The sequence below is a fragment of the Nycticebus coucang genome, chromosome 19 (genome assembly GCF_027406575.1).
Source record: "Nycticebus coucang isolate mNycCou1 chromosome 19, mNycCou1.pri, whole genome shotgun sequence".
NCBI classification, from domain to species: Eukaryota; Metazoa; Chordata; class Mammalia; order Primates; family Lorisidae; genus Nycticebus; species Nycticebus coucang.
Window position 1 is genome coordinate 27237323 of NC_069798.1, and position 17222 is coordinate 27254544.

Consider the following 17222-nt stretch of genomic DNA (forward strand, 5'->3'; position numbering starts at 1 on the left):
ACTGAGCACAGTGGCGCACAGTCTCAGCTATCTAGGAGGCTGAGGCAGGAGGATTGCTTGAGCCCAGGAGTTTCAGGTTGTAGTGAGCTATAACAATGTCACTGCCTCTAGTCTAGGCTACAGAGTGAATCTGTACCTTAAAAAAAAAAAAAAAGACATTCTTTTAAAACACCATAGATAATTAAAATGGAATTCTAAAAGATGTTTTAGTAACTCACAAGAAGATAAAAACAGAGGGAACAAACAGAAAATGAAAGTGCAAACCGAGTAGATATAAAAATTTTCATTTTATACCTCTTGCTATTTTTGAACCCCTCAAAAATGCATCTGGTCAAAATTGGATGGAAAACTTGTAAGCAGATTAGAAAAAAGATTATTCATTTTAACCTCCATTAAAAGGCATCCCATGAGATTTTTCTTTTTTCAAGACTGAAAAGATTCTGGCAAACGCCTAATCAGGTGTTTAAGACTAAGAGTCTTCAGATGTTACAGAAAAGCCCCTAGGTCAAAATGTTGAAAGATGACTCCCCACTCAACAGTCTAAGAAATTAGTTAAAATATACTTTAAATATGAACAATGATAAGCTAGTTTTGCAGATTTTAAAGGCATTAACAACCGAACTATATCAAATTCTGAGATCTAGCAATGCCACACTATGTTAAAGGGACATAAAATTGAAGAAAAAGACAACATTAAAGGTAATTGGCAGGGGAGAAGTGGCTTTTGGAGTAGACAAATGACTAGTAGAAAAATACTAAAGGTCTACAGCAGTAACCTAAAGTTTGAGAAAAATATTCCACTAGCTCATTGTATGTGTGTATTTGTTTGTGTGTTTGTTTGTTTTATTCATTTACTCATTCCAGACTGGCAACTTACTCTTTCATTTTAAACAAAATAAGTTTAAAAGTGGAAAGGAATTATATTCTGAAAACATAAAACTTAAAAGATTTACGGAGATTAAAATCAAAATTTTTTACGGAGTTTTTCCATTTTTAATTTTGGTTAAACAAAATAGACATTTTGTAAATAAACCCAACACAAGGCCAACAAAAAAAGGGAATAAAAGCAAGAAAAACAAAAAGCCAAGGTTGCCCCTTCCTGGGCATCAGGGTCCCTTCCTAAAGGAAGTGAGGCTTTCCGTCCTTGGGCATCAGCACAGGTTCCTGCTCCTCGGCCCTGGAATGGGATATGAACAGAGAAACCAGCCCTGAAATGTGCAAGCATCTTTGAATATCCCATTGGCTCATGGACTCCAAGTGCATGGGACTCCTTTTGAAGTGCCATTTGCACAGGCCCAAGCAGGTATGTGGAGAGGAGTTTCCTCCCCTTCCCAGGAAATGTCTTGCTACCAGACGGTACTAAAGGACCCAAGGTCCTGCTGTGCCAATCAACTAGGTTGGTTGTAACTTTTGGCTGGTGGTGGTTGGAATGTGACTTTGCAGGGGTAAAGAGCTCCCTGTGGTGCCAAGCAGGTCTGGTGTAGAAAGACTGTGGCCAGTTGAGAGGGAATAATGCAGTAGCTGCTGGGTGGCTTCTGTTACTCAGCATAAAAAATGGCCTTGTTAGACTGAAGATACATGCGCTCCAGTCACAGTGGGGAGAAAACCTCAGCTCCACCCATTAAGCTTGCTCAGGACCGACATGCAAGCCCAGGCTGGCTTTGCTGTTGGAGATACGTCTAGCCAGTGGGGCAGCTCTCAGACCTGCCAAGACCACTGACCCCCAAGGGCTAGTGGGTCTTCCTGCCTGCCCACCTGCCTTGAGGCAACCACAACTACATTGGCAACACGTATGTGGAATGATACTCTTTTCTCCTTTCTATTTTCTAAAGTTGCAGGAGAAAAGTGGCCTACAACCATTTCAAGAGGTAGGGGGTTGGTCACTCCCCAGCACATCTGTAAAGGAAACTACATAAAGATGACAAACCCAATGCACAGAAACACCCAGTTTGAGGGGTCTCTTGTCACTGTGGTAACTCGGACTGTGAGCTACAAAGTCTGATTCTGGCTGCTCTTAAACTCTGAGAAGCTTATCTTCACAATACTTTCCTTCCCCAACTCTACCCCAAACTAGTGGAGTTTTATGTCAAAGGTTTGAGTCAACTATAAAAAATAAATTTTCCCCCCAGAACCTCCCAAAATCAACGTAGTGAAATGGTAAAGACAAAACTAGAGTGAAGAAGCTGCCCCAGGCCTGTCCCAGTTTGGCTTTAGCTACAATTTCCCAGATGTCCATCTCACTAGTCACACTAGAATGTTGTGGGATTCAACTACCTGACTTCGAATATGAGAGAACTTTTCATTATTGAAACTCCCAGACTAGCCCTAAACCACCCTTAAAACTGGGGGTAAGAGAAGATGGCATGTGCCACTAGTAGAGTTTTGGAGATGGTTTCCTTAGAGACCCTTTTTACTCTGGGACCTTCAAGCCAGCCACATGGGGTTTGCATATACTGTATCTTCAGACTCCCTGACGTGACAGGAGGGAAAGTGGAGGCCTCATCTCCATGTGAGTCTGAAGCAGCAGTGACACTCCAGCAGAATCTGTATCAGGCCTTCACAGAAAGGAGAGACAAGCTAGGACTCCCCCCGCCCCCCCTTGCTTTCTCTCTCTCTCAAATAAAACAAGGGTTTGTGATCACTGGCTTGAAGTATACAGAGCTCCCCCTTCCTTTCCCAGGCACAAAACACTGGATGGTTCTTATAACAGTCCCTGTATCTGTCCTATTGCACTGTCAAATCTGAAGGGGAAAACCAAATGAGATGTTTGGGGAAGTGGCCAGGGCAGACCCACAGCATAGGCCACAGCACATCACAGAGGACTGAAGGGGTGAGGCCAGGGCAAGGTCGGGCAGACCATGTTACACATCAGTCCTCCAACTCTGAGGCACCTCCACCGCTTCTGGTACCACCAGCAGTTCACAGTTCTTTCCTTGCAAATGATGTTTTAGAAATGTCCTGAGCTCGCTTTCGCCTCCAGTCCACTGAGGTGTCTTGAGTTTGGAGATCAGGTTATAGTAGGCCCCTCCTACCTCTGGAGCCCAGGTCCAGAGCTGCCTTTTGAGAGGTAACTTCAGTGGACCCCAGCATGGGCTGAGGGCAGATTCATGAGGAAGCCCAGAACCTTAGTGAGAGCAATGACACTGACATCCCTGCACTTGTCCCACCAAACAGCTTCATAGCCTTTGGTTTGAAGTGCTGCCATAATGACACATTATAGTTTCCATTCCCAGCATACTCTTTTTGTGAGGAGTCATCATGGTGTTTGGGGACAAACTCTGGAAAATCTTTTGAAGTGCTTCCGGGGTGAAGGCATTGCTGCTCTGGAAGACGTTATTCAGGGCATGGAGGACGCAAAGCTCTCTGTGCTGTTTCTCATGGTAGATTTGTGGGGGTGCCCCTTGGGGCAGCTCCAACAATTCTGATTTGGCCTTGTCTCCTTTCCATGGCACGCACCTCATGTTATTTGTTTTAGGAGAAAACGTTGGAATCCAAAGGAGAAAAAAGTCCATCTCTCTTCTCAGCAGAAAAATAATCTTTAGCTTCTTTACTGGTATTTTGCCACCACTAAGTGCAGAATTTCTGAAAACAAACAAACCAAAAACATAAATGGCTTGGCGCCTGTAGCTCAGAGTCTGGGGCGCCAGCCACATACACCAGAACTGGTGGGTTCTAATCCAGCCTTGGCCAGCTAAACAACAATGACAACTACAACCAAAAAATAGCCAGGCGTTGTGGCAGGTGCCTGTAGTCCCAGCTACTTGGGAGGCGGAGGCAAGAGAATCGCTTAAGCCCAAGAGTTGGAGGTTGCTATGAGCTCTGACGCCATGGCACTCTACCCAGGGCGACATAGTAAGACTCTGTCTCAAATAAATAAATAAGTAAATAATAAAATATAAGACCTTATTTCCATTTCCCCACTCTCCCCTCCCACCTCCCTCCAAAAATAGACTATTTTCCTCTTTATAAGTACCAACCAGACCTGAACTCAAGGCTTCTGAACGGAATCGGTCACATAGCTCCTTTTCTTCCATTTATTTCCAACCACCACGCCACGGACTCAGGAGACCAGGCTTAGGATGGCGGTGGATAAAACGCACGATCCGAGCAGCCAGCGAGTGCCGGCCAGGGTGGGATCGTAGGCGGCGTTGGGCCTGGGGACAGCCCTCCACCCGCGGGGTGCTGGAGAGCCCAGCAGGGCGCGGTTCCCCGACCACCCCGGGACGCTCGCTTGTCACCACTGCCGTCGCCAGCTGCCGCTGGGGGCCGCCACCTGCTACAGAGAGCTGCCACCTGGGCCGCCCGCTGGTGGGCGGGCGCGCACCTGAGCCCGACCAAAATCAATTTAAAGAAGCAATTATTTACAGAACTTTAACCTAAATTATAAGATGGAGGGCAGCTTATTTATAATTTTGGATAAGTGTTTGTGAAAAGCAAAAGTGATCCTTTCTAAAACGCTCAATATTAAATCCAGAGATTACATTATAAACTCTTTCATAACTGCTAGTCATTTCTTCAGTTTTAAGAGATTCACTATAAAATCATAGTGAACAGATTCTCTAAGGCTAATTTTCTTTCTCTATTCATATAACTCAAAAGTAGATGTAATAGAGTTACTTTAAAAAATTTTTTTTAGACAGTCTTGCTCTGTTGCCCCGGGCAGAGTCGCCCTGGGTAGAGTGCAGTGGCATCATCACAGCTCACTGCAGTTTCAAACTCCTGAGCTCAAGCGACCCTCCTGTCTCAGTCTCCCAAGTAGCTGGCCCCACCAGCGCCCGCCACCTCCTGGCTAATTTTTTCTACTTTTGATAGATAGGAAAATCTCACTCTTGCTCAGGCTGGTCTGGAGTTCCTGACCTCAAGTGATCTTCCTGCCTCGGCCTTCCAGAGTTTTAGGATTACTGGCGTTGAACCACCACTCCCCAGCCCAAACTCTTTCACATCTTTGTATTCGAGTATTTTGTAGAAAGTATTCAAGATTATTTAGTTATATGATTTAGGATGTTATATGATTTTTCTTTATAAACAAAACATTTAATTAATCCTTTCGATGTTAAAAATCCAAATTTCTATGTTCAGAAAGTGTCTTGTATTACTGGGAACGAGAAATTACACAACAGGCTTCCCCAAGATCCTTCTGAAGCTGCCCTGCTTTAAATGGCCAAGAGGTGGCAGCATGTTCCAGGGAAATGTCTGAGAGTTGGCACTACTCATTTTCCTTCTCAGAACTGCCACAGAACTCCTGGACTAAGGAATGCAGGATAAACAAAAGAGAGGGAAGGAGGGAGAGGGGTGGGGCCTTGGTGTGTGCCACACCTTCTGGGGGCAAGACATTGCAAGAGGGACTTTATGCAATCAGGGTAACCTGGCTTATTGTACCCTCAATGAATCCCCAACAATAAAAAAATATATATATCTATTTACTTTCCTGGCTCCAGCCAAACTATATTTCTAAAGCATTAGAGGTCACTGTATGGCCACTAATCCATTGTACAGATCATTTCTCACTATATCCAGTGTCACCACTGATTATCACTTGCTTGTTAATGTACAATGGGTGTAACACTCAGTACAACACAAAATAGCAAAGTTCCTGCCAGACCAGAGAAGAGAGAGCAAAGAGGTAAAAGAATAAAAGGACTTTGGGAAAATGAAAATTGAAAAATGCTTAAGTAATCATTCAATTTTTCAAATTAAACACCTTTTTAAAGGTGTTCAATCAAAACACCTTTAATTTGCACATTTAATGATCTTTTGGTCTAGAAAACATAATTAATATGTGATATGTTTTTGCTGTTTATAATACTAACCCTTTATGTATAACTATATAAATATATTATTAATATAGATACTAGTAATAGTAATGTGATCAAGTAACTGCAAAAACTAGTGAGGATTTTTAGATTAATTTATTCATTCTTTGTACAATTAAATCTTCTATAAAAATGGAAGAATTTATCCCATGAAATAGGTACTTCTGTCAGACTGACATTCAACATCTTCATACATTTTATTATACCTGTAGGATATTACTAGGATGTGGTCCTTTTATAGACTAATAAATCTATGGTAAAATTCTGGGTGTTAGATTTAAAAAGACAACAATTGGGCAGCGCCTGTGGCTCAAAGGAGTAGGGCGCTGGCCCCATATGCCGGAGGTGGTGGGTTCAAGCCCAGCCCCAGCCAAAAACTGCAAAAAAAAAAAAGACAACAATTACTTATTTATTTTGTTTGGTTAGATTCAGTAATCAACAGAATGCATTCATTTGTATATTTACCCAATTTTATTTTATTCTACTATGTGGGCATATGTACCTATACAAACTGTTAATTATTAGTATCCTAAGCTTTAAGATATCCTGACAGCCCAATTCATAATTGCTAAGTCATGGAAGAAGCCCAAGTGCCCACTGACCCATGAATGGATTAATAAATTGTGGTATATGTACACCATGGAATATTATGCAGCCTTAAAGAAAGATGGAGACTTTACCTCTTTCATGTTTACATGGATGGAGCTAGAACATATTCTTTTTAGCAAAGTACTTCGAGAACGGAAGAAAAAGTATCCAATGTACTCAGCCCTACTATGAAACCAATTTATAGCTTTCATATCGAAGCTATACCCTATTATAACCCAAGAATATGGGGAAAGGGGAGAGGGAGGGGAGGGGAGGGGGAAGATGGGTGGAGGGAGAGTAATTGGTGGTACCACACCTATGGTGCATCTTACAGGGGTACATGTGAAATTTACTAAGTGTAGAATATAAATGTCTTAACACAATAACTAAGAAAATGCTGTGAAGACTATGTTAACCAGTTTGATGAAAATATTTCAAATTGTATATAAAACCAGCACATTGTACCCCACGATTGCATTAATGTACACAGCTATGATTTAATTAAAAAAAAAGAGAGAGAGAGAAAGAGCCTGACATGTCCTGTATTTGAGAAGTTTTTGAGTCTGTGCTTTTCATGCAGTTTCCTAGGAGACTGAGAATTCAGTTGCTATTTAAACATAGAACTAAACTGACTAGACGTGTCTAACTGCAAATAATTGACTTGAGATTTGTTTAAAATTATAGATGGTAGAGGCCACTAAGCCTAAAAAGGTGTCAAGTGTGAGTCAGATCATTACCTCATACTTCAGATGAAACTTGAAGCCTCTGGTAGCATATCATCTTCACGTCTGTAGCCCCAGCTGATCCTCACTGGTGGCTGTGGGGGAAGCACAGCACTGGAAGTGCCATCATTTAACATCCCTCTCGATTAACTATATTGTTCACATAGTTGATGAGTGTTGAACTAATTGTTAGATCTTTCTGTACCCAATTATCCACAAACAGTATAGACAATTGTGAAATGTTTCTCCAAGTGATGACAATAATTTAAAGGAAATTTACCAGATAAAGAACAAAATAGTAATAAAAACTTTTCTTTTAAGGATAATTTTTGAGTCTAAGGCGGGAGAACTGCTTCAAACTAGGAGGTCCAGACCAACCTGGACAGCATAGCAAGCCCTCAGCCCCTACAAAATATTTAAAAAATAATAGCTGGGCATGGTAGTGCATACTGGTAGTCCAAACTAGTTGGAAGGCTAAGGTGGGAAGATCACTTGAGCCTAGGACTTCGAGGTTACAGTGAGTTAGGATCATCCACTACACTCTAGCCTGGGTGACAGTGAGATCCTGTCTCTAAGAGAAAAAGAAAGAACATTTTCTGAAAACACAAGTACTTCTAATTTAAAAAATAAATTAATAGAATTCTCTAAGTACTTTGGTAGGTCTGATGATACTAACATGAATAAGTTAAGAAGGCCAAATCATAACAGAGCTCTTTCTAGGGAGCCAAGGAAGGTTTCACAAAGAAAATAACACACAAGCTGACCTTGAAGGATGCTGAGGATTTCAACAAATGCAAAAAGGTTATTGAAAACAATATTTGGGCTTGGTACCTGTAGCACAGTGGTTACAGCGTCAGCCACATGCACCAAGGGTGGCGGGTTTGAACCTGGCCCAGGACAGCTAAACAACAATGACAACTACAACAACAACAACAAAATAGCCGGGCGTTGTGGCAGGTGCCTGTAGTCCCAGCTACTTGGGAGGCTGAGGCAAGAAAAATCACTTAAGCCCCAGAGTTGGAGGTTGCTGTGAGCTGTGACACCATGGCACTCTACTCACGGTGACAGCTTGAGACTCTGTCTCAAAAATATATATATATATATATAGATAGATAGTAAAGACAAAGAAGTTGGAAAGAGTATGATGAGAGAAATGATCCATCACCTTTGCTGTGTGTGAGTACACAAAACAGATTATGGTGATAGGTCGCAAGATGTTGGATGGTACAGTAAAGGGATGTTATCTTCTATTCTGTGGACACAGCAAGGCAGCAAAGATTTATTTAAAAAGCATGATTAGACAGAGGGTGCCAAAAAAATGTGTATAACATTTTAAGAAAGGAAAAAAATGTATTAAAATGGCAATACCCAATATATACCAATAACAAAAGATGAATATAAGTCACATCAGAGCACTTCTTATAATTCCAAGAAGTCAAACATGACTAGAGTATTACAATTTAACACAGTGTTTCCTTTTCTTAAAATGTGTATACCCTCTGTATAATCAGATTCATGTTCACTTTGGCAGAAATCTGATAGCAGAGAAATAGGAGGCAAGAAGATTAATTAAAAAGTTGCTACAAGGCTGGGTGTGGTGGCTCATGCCTGTAATCCCAGCCAAGGCTGGTGGATCGCTTGAGCTCAGGAATTTGAGACCAGTCTGAGCTACAGCAAGACTCTGCCTCTGCTAAAAATAGAAAAATGTGGGTGCTTGTAGACCATCCCAGCTTCTGGGAGGCTGAGGCAAGAGGATTGATTGAGCCCAAAAGTTTGAGGTTGCTATGAGCTATGATGCCATGGCACTCTACCCAGGGCCACAGAGTGAGACTGTCTTTTATTTTATTATTTTTAAGACAGAGTCTCACTATGTCACCCTCAGTAGGGTACTGTGGCATCACAGCTCATAGCAACCTCCAACTCTTGGGCTTAAGCAATTCTCTTGCCTCAGCCTCCCAAGTAGCTGGGACTATAAGTGCCCAGCACAAAGCCCAGCTTTGGTGTTCTTTTTTTTTTTTTGGGGGGGGGGGGTGTTGCAGTTGTCATTGATGTTCTAGCTGGCTGGGGCCGGGTTCAAACCCACCACCCTCAGTATATGGGGCTGATGCCCTACCCACTGTGCCACAGGTGGCACCTTTTTTTTTTTTTTTTTGGTTGTAGCTGTCATTGTTGTTTGGCAGGGCTAGGCTGGGTTTGAACCCACCAGCTCTGGGGTATGTGGCTGGCGCCCTAGCTGTTGAGCTACCGGTGCCAAGCTGAGCCTCTGTCTTTAAAAAAAAACTTTTACAAGAAAGACAATAAAGGCCTGAATTGAAATTGTAGAAAGAAAAAGAGGACAAATTTGAGCTATTTCAAATGATGCTTCAATAGGACCAGAGTTAAAGAGCGACCTACTTGTCTTGGTCCTTTATACTTACCCTAAAATTCCACCTTGTGTTGACAGCGTGAGGCAAAAAGGCAAATTAAGAAAGTAAGATAATTATTTTATTATAAATCCTTAATATAATAATGCATGATTAATAATATTTAAAATGAAGGGAGGCAGTCAAATTGGATTTGGCTGTGTGACTACTGATGCCTTGGTGGACTTACCAACACGAATAGATCTTCACACAAGCTGAAACTTTAGATTTAGGGCTTGACAGACAAGTCAGGGATAGAAATACAAATCTGAGGATCATTTATGTATAAGTAGAAGACAGATATCACTCCCCCAGGGAAGAACTATACATGAATCAGAGCCTACACCGAGCAGGTAGCAAGGAGGAGCTAGCTGTGAGGCAGAGGTGTGCCTGGAGAGGTACAGGAAAAGTTGTGCTCTCGAAATCTGAAAAATGGACAGGCTGCCAGTAATGACAAATACTAAAGTTCAGGAAGGAGAAGGACTGGGATTTCATTTTGTTCAAAGGTTCAGCTTCTGAGGAATGGTAAGAAGAAAGAGGATTACATCAAAATGAACAGTAAATAAGAAGTGAGTATGTACCCTTATTTCTATACTGACATAATTTTAAAAAACTCATACTTTGAGTAGAAGTAAATTATAGCTTCAAAGTGTTTCATATACGCTCTTTCAAAAGAGATGGAAATGAGCAGCACAATTAGGAAGTGTGAAAATGCGATAACTTGGGCTCTTGAAGAGGTATAGGCCACCTAAAATGTCACTAATAAGTACCACACTTCCCCGACAGCCATGGCCAAAATATATTTTTGTTTTCAATGTTTGTTTTTTATACCATACTCAATGCATGCACTAACAATAGAAAGCATATAAACTACCACATCCAGCATCAAATAAATCCAGAATCTGCAAATCAAAGGATAAAAACTGAGATACTCAAAAGACTTAAAGAAAATAATATTTTAGCCTGGCAAGGTGGCTCAAGCCTGTAATGCTAGCACTCTGGGAGGCTGAGGCGGGTAGATTGCTTGCACTCACAAGTTCAAGGCCAGCCTGAGCAAGAGCAAGAGCAAGACCCAGTCTCAACAAATAGCTGAGCGTTGTGGCGGGTGCCTATAGTCCCAGCAACTTGGGAGGCTGAGGCAAGAGAATCGCTTCAGCAAGAGTTTGAGGTTGCTGTGAGCTGTGACATGACAGCACTCTAGGAAGGGCAACAAAGTGTGACTCTGTCTCAAAAAGAAAATAGTATTTTATCTTTAACATCTATTTTTACAGTATTAAACAGTATTCTTACATGAATCTTAACACTAGCAATCTCTAATTCATTTACTAAAAAATAAAACCAAATGAATAGAGTTACTATTCCTGTTTTCATCTTAAAAGTCGATAAGGATGGGCGGCACCTGTGGCTCAAAGGAGTAGGGTGCCGGCCCCATATACCAGAGGTGGTGAATTCAAACCCATCCCCGGTCAAAAACTGCAAAAAAATAAAATAAAATAAAATAAAATAAAAGTAGATAAGGACACCAATTATATTAAATTAAACTCTAATTCAAACAACTGTCAAATACTTTTTGGTATTCCCTGACAAGAGAGTAAGAAAACTAGTTTCAAAGGTAAATATTGTCCTTTTATAAAAAGCCATCAACAAAGTGAAAATAAATATTCCTGTGTTCTATCATACCTTTTGGGAGAAAACTAAAATTCTATACTATGCTACCATAATTCCTCTTTTGAAGAGAAGTTTTGATGGGATTTGTCAAAAACAACCTATTATGTTTGGCAACTAGCCAGTAAGACAGTAAATACAGAAACCCCAAATCCCAGGAAACTAAATCTGATCATATTTAGTTTTCTGTGGCCAAGTGGCAGTATTTCCCACTTAAAGGTAAAACCACTTGAACATCTTCACCACCACTAAGCCATTACTATTTTTTTTCCTGTGCTAAATTCTTTCACTTAATATGAACACCAGGCCTCTGGGCAGCTGAAGATGTCCTACCTGAGTGCATGGGGATATAGCTTATAATTTCTGATTTATTTTTTCTTTAATAAACTCAATGCTTTTTGCAACAAGAAAAAAAAGTTCTTGTTTAAATAGTTCATTAGATAACATGGTGAGGCCCTAGTTACACTCTTAGAGTAAAAATCTCAGTAGACTATAGGGTCTACAAGGACAAAGGGAGATTTTGGTCAGTTTTTCTCTGCTGTATCCCCAGCATCTAAAACAGTCTCTGGTACATGTAGGCATCTGGAGATAATTGTTTCATAAATGGATCAGAACCCACATTTGTCTGACCCTGAAGCCTGCATTCTACCACATCAGTTTCCCGAACTAACTGATAATAAAAATCATCTGGAGTATCTGTGGAAAGTAGATAGAACCCTCCTGGGTGTTTCTGATTGAAAACCAAGAAATGTTTGTTTGTAACAATACCCTAAATAATTCTCATCACTGGGCAAATCCAAACCTGCAAAAATGTTCCTGCTTGCCTCCCCACTGTCCCTGTGACCTCATTCCCTCCTCCCCAACATAACAAAAATACACATTCATTGAACACTTTCAAAATGAATCAATTCACTTGTTGCTCACAACAACCTTATAAGGTAGGTTCAATAACTATCCCATTTTTCAGAAAAAAATTGAACTATGGGATGTCTAAGAAAGTGCCACAAGGTAACAGCTATGAATTCAGAGGAGGATTTGAAGCAGTCTTGTTCTATAACCTGAACTCTCTAAATCATTATATTATTCTGTCCACACCCACTTGTCTCTTCCTTTCCAAGGTGCTGGCACCAAACGTTCCCTCTGGATACCTATCTCCAATCCTGGTAATGAAAGTTGACTTGTTTTCTCTGTATACTTGATCACAAATTCCAAACCGGTAGATTATAAACAAAGGAAACTTCCACAAAAAGGTACTCAATTGGATCTTTTTAATCAAAAGAAGCAACCATTTATAAGGAAAGTATTACCTTCAACAGTAAAATCCCAGTTATAAAAACATAATATAAAATAAGGAATTTTTTTTTTCTTTGAGACAGAGTCTCACTATGTCGCCCTGGGTGGAGGGTCATGGCATCACAGCTCACAGCAACCTCAAACTCTTGGGCTTAGGCGATTCTCTTGCCTCAGCCTCCCAAGTAGCTGGAACTACAGGAGTCCACCACAACACCTGGCTAATTTTTTGTTGCAATTGTCATTGTTGTTTAGCAGCCCTGGGCCATGTTCGAACCCGTCTGCCTCAGTGTATGTGGCCAGCGCCCTAACCACTGAGCTATGGGTGCCAAGCCAAAAATAATGAATTTTTAAAAGCAAGATAAATCCAGAAAGGTAAGCAAATCAAGTTGTACCACCTGAAAAAAATGTTAAAAAATAAAAATATATTTGGCATTTAGGAGGCCTGAAGGTAACATTGAATAGTATATAAATTAGATATTCATTAACTACCATGTTGTCTAATAAGATTTAGAGAAATGAATTTCTCATTATATACTGTTGAACAAAAACCCAGAGTATTCAATAAATTCACCATTCTGTAAAAAAATTTAATTAAAACCTCAATCTCCTTCTAATAATAATGGAAAAAAAGAATTTAGGCCAATAATGCAAGCTCAGGGCAACCAAATTAGATTTTTAAACATATCCCCCTTACCACAAACTATTTATGGGTATAATGAAATGAGATAAGTGTATTTTTAGCAAGTCCTATTTATTTTTAAAAAAATAATTTTTTTTAATAAAAAGCTTTCTCTCCAGACTCTTGTTTTCTACCCACAAAACCATGAGAAAAATGTTTCAGTAAGCTTCATCAGCTGAGTTGTTCTTTTCATTACTCACACTGCATCATGCATTTAGAAAGACATCACCTTGTTTTCAGATCTTAGAGTGCATCTTGGTATCTTTGTTGAATTACCCCCAAAGCAGAACAGAATCCTAGGGAAAGATCTTTCCAAGTGGCTGACAGGAGTGAGAGCTAGGGTGGGAACCCTGTCAAATGATTTGTCATTATGGTTAACCTAAAAAGAGGAAGAAAAAAGTAAAACAATACTAAGAGCCCACCTAGAGCTTTAATTTTCACGAGCCCTACGGCACAGGTCTCGATCCCTGCAGGGTACCCCGAGCCTCCTCCGCAACAGCTATTTATTAAGGTTATATACAACAGGCGTGGAGAGTTAAGGTAACTGACATACACAATAGGTGTAGAGTGTTAAGGTAATTACATGTGAGGGCTGCATGTTTAAGGTTTGCAATGTGCTCTTTCCTCACGTGTTTTTCCCCTACGTGTTCTTTCCCCACAACCCTCAGGAAGAACTACTAAGCATCAATGTTTAACACATGCTTACTAGTGAGTGACTGATCTGATCTCATTCCAGAACACTGAGTTACTTGGGGGATTGCCCCCAAGTCACAAAACATCTCTAGGCTTGCCAGGAGACTGTCCTGTTCCCGGCGTGTCCTTTTAATATGGTAAGAATCAGTATAACTGTCCTTTGCAAGCATGATGTCCATTCCTCTACAGTTAATTCTCTTCTATCCATGTTAAATATAAAAATGAATATCGTAAGCAATCTCAAAGGCTTTCTTTGACGATTATGTGCAAAGAGGAAGAACTTAGTAAGTAAGGCCTTTGTTTGCTATCCTGGATAATACAAATAAGCACTGTCCTGATCGGTTAACACATCTATTATCTGTCTCTGAAAACTACACTACTAAATTAATGACATCATGATAATGGTGATAAAATACAATAGTATAGTAATTATTCCTGATGCTCTGTAATTAAGAATTTGATATGTTGCCATTACTGGCCAGTGCTGAAGGCTCAAGGTTATATGCATATACTTCTACTACCCCAGTGTTTTCTTGGGCACTCAAAAATCTTATCACAACCATTAGCTTCAATATGTATGTTTTGCTTCCTGTACAGATGTCCTCACTTAGCTACTTCCTGCCACTATGGTAATAAAGGCTTAAACCCAGTTCCTACCTCTATCTCCCTCTCCTCACTTCTCCCTTCAAGTGGTCCAGCATGGTATACCATGCTCTGAGGAACTGTAAGTAATAAACTCTTCTTTTAAAGGCAATTGTCTCCTTGTCTGTCAGCATAAAACAAATCCTGGGCTTATGTTACAATAGTCTAGGCATATTATTGAAAATTGTCCTATTTGTATACGCTACTTCGAACCCTTTGAATACTTACAGTTTCAGCACCAATATCAAGTATTCTATCTTGTGTGTATGTATGTATGTATCTGATTATCCAAACAACCATACAATACTAGGCCATACTAGAGAAACAACAATGGAAAGTAAAACCCTTGCCCCACAGAGTTTACACTCGAGGAATTACAGTGGTAAGTGAGATGAGAGAGCGTATCCTTTATTTCATTTAAATCCCACACTTTTGCTCTCAGTGTTCCACATACAGTAATGTTTCAGAACACCTTCTGAATGAGGCAATGATTGCTCTCCTTTGGATCAGAAGCCATTTTCTCTATCCTTTCTTAATTATTGAATAGCGGTGTACAGTGACAAGACTTCAAATGGGCTTATCTCATTTGATGAATACCATAAAGCAGAGCACTGTCAATAATGCAGTAATTGAAGCTGTTGGACTTCACTGTAAGAAATGAAAACCTCACTCACCAAGCACCCGTAGTGCCAAATGCTCTGGGCAGACATTATCTAATAATTCATACATATCATTTAAAAAAGTAAAAATTAACAACATCTGAAAGGGAAAAAACAAAAAATCATATTTTCTCACCCTTGATTCAGTAATTTATGAGACAAATATTTGCACATTAAAGCAGACCTGATGGGAAGGGTGGAGACAGAGGGAATGAGATCTTTGAGGGCTTTGATATAATTGAGAATTTTGAATGTTAAATAAGCTGTATAAATGAAGAGTATTAGCTTAAGGCCCTAGGGGTAATCATTTGCTATTCTATTGGAAGTTTAAATCAAGTTCCAGGCCAGACGCGGTGGTTCACACCTATAATCCTAGCACTCTGGAAGGCCGAGGCAGGATTGCTTAAGCTCACGATTTCAAGAAATAGCCGGGCATTGTGGTGGGTGCCTGTAGTCTCAGCTACTTGGGAGGCTGAGGCAAGAGGATGTCTTGAGCTCAAGATTTTGAGGCTGCTGTGAGCTGTGATGCCACTGCACTCTACTGAGGGAGACAAAGTGAGACTCTGTCTCAAAAAAAAAAATCAAGTTCTAGAAATTAGCTTTAAAACTCTGGTCTATATCTCTTGCAACTAAAGAATTTAGTTATATTTAAAATATATGTACCATTTTATAAGGAAGAATAGGGATCTGCATTTTTTCCTAGCATCTCTTACATATGTAGGGGAATCAGAGTACCTATTCAAAGCAGATACTACAGTTACACACTTAACATTTATCTATTTATCTCCTTTTTCTGACTTTTTAACACAATCCTAATTTCATACAACCTCCCAGAGTTTCTGTGTCTTTTAGGAGAGTCTGGCCCCCTTCTTAGTTCTGGAATATAAATTTCAATTGGCCTAAGCCCACCACAGAGACTCCACCATCCCGTCATTGATAGCACAGCCCTTGAATTTTAACTAAGAGGACATGAGAGGAAAATCTGCTGAGGAACGAGGGTTTCACTAGTCTTAAAAAAAGGGGCAGAAAATAAGGGTGTTCCTTTTCTTTGCTTCTAGCCATCATCTATAATAATGGAACTGAGAGAACCATTTTAGGACCACAAAGGAAACCAGACTAGAATACAAACCAACACATTTAAAGAGTGTAGAACAAGGCTCAGAGCCTGTAGCACAGTGGTTATGGCGCCAGCCACATGCACCAAGGATGGAGGATTCGAACCAGCCCAGGCCAACTGAAATCAACAATGACAATTGCAACAACAACAAAAAATAGAGCTGGGCATTGGGGAGAGCACCTATAGTCCCAGCTACTTGGGAGGCTGAAGTAAGAGAATCACTTAAGCCCAAGAGTTTGAGGTTGCTGTAAGTTGTGATGCCACAGCACACTACTGAGGGTGACATACTGAGACTCTGTCTCAAAAAAAAAAAAAGATTGTAGAACAGAAAGAAGGAAAGAACCGAAGTCCTTGACAATACTGTCATGAAACTGAATTAACTAACACTGGGAATGATCTTACCTTGATGCATCTAGATATGTAGGATTAAAAAAATGGGGCTTAAACAATAAGGACATTTAGTAATGTTTCTGCTACTGCAGTGGATATACCTTCTCTTTTTCAACAGTTTTATTCCTAAATACTAGGCTTCTCAATATAACATGTGGTAGGCTAGATGCAAAAATAACTGCCAGAATTTCCTCCTATGATCAAGCTACTCCTCCCATTAACAGATGGGAGTCTATTTCCCCTTTCCACCAATCTAATTCTTCTTTCAGTGAACTAGTGCAGAAAGAATATAATGCCAGTTCCTGATATCCACTGTGGGAGACCTAGCCTCACCCCTCCTCCTTCACTCTTTTGGAAGCCAGTCACCATGTAAGAAAGCCTAGGCTAAACTCCTGAATGGACAGAGGCTTTATGGAGGAGAATCAAGTAGCTCCAGCCAAGAAGTAGCACCAAGACTTCAGCAATGTGAGTAAAGCCATCCTGTACTTTGCAGTTCCAGCTCAGCTTCAATAGCTAACACCTCATTTAAAAAGGGCCTAGGTATCACTGCTATGCCCTG

The 17222-nt window shown here is 40.4% G+C and overlaps 1 pseudogene; it reads right to left on the reverse strand.

Moving 5' to 3' along the window:
• Positions 1-730: 730 nt before the first annotated feature.
• LOC128571665 (josephin-1-like) overlaps positions 731-17222 on the reverse strand; it is a 50442-nt pseudogene continuing 33950 nt past the window's right edge.